Raw genomic sequence first — 544 nt, 5'->3', positions numbered from 1 at the left:
TTATCAGTAGTAATTAACTGTATAAAACACAAGATATATAAATAAATATATAAAAAACACACACACCAAAAAACTACATTCAAATAAAAGGGGGAAGGACAATGGTGATGAAGGAGGATTTTCAGGCTGCTCTGATGGACTGGTCAAAAAATAAAGCCCTAGGAATTGACGGAATATTAATTAACATAGTTCAACAGATAGATGCCCTAGATGTGCTCACCAGGTTAGGTCAAGAAATCTGGAGGACAACTACCTGGTCAACTCACTGGAAGAGATCAATATTTATTCCCATTCCAAAAAAAGGTTACCTAACAGAGTGTGGAAATTATTGAACAATATGAATATCACATGCAAGCAGAAGCCTACTGAAGGTTATACAGAAACAACTGGAACGTATATTGACAGAGAACTACCAGAAAGAAAAGCTGGGATTAGAAGAGGTCATGCACTAGAGACATTGTCAATGTCAGATGTATTTTGGCAGAAAGCAAAGAGTACCAGAGGAATGTCTATCTGTGTTTCATTGACTATGCAAAGGCTTTTG

Source organism: Elephantulus edwardii, unplaced genomic scaffold (assembly GCF_000299155.1).
Source record: "Elephantulus edwardii isolate Elephantulus edwardi_28Jun2011 unplaced genomic scaffold, EleEdw1.0 scaffold00026, whole genome shotgun sequence".
NCBI classification, from domain to species: domain Eukaryota; kingdom Metazoa; phylum Chordata; class Mammalia; order Macroscelidea; family Macroscelididae; genus Elephantulus; species Elephantulus edwardii.
Note: the sequence above shows the minus strand (reverse complement) of the source record.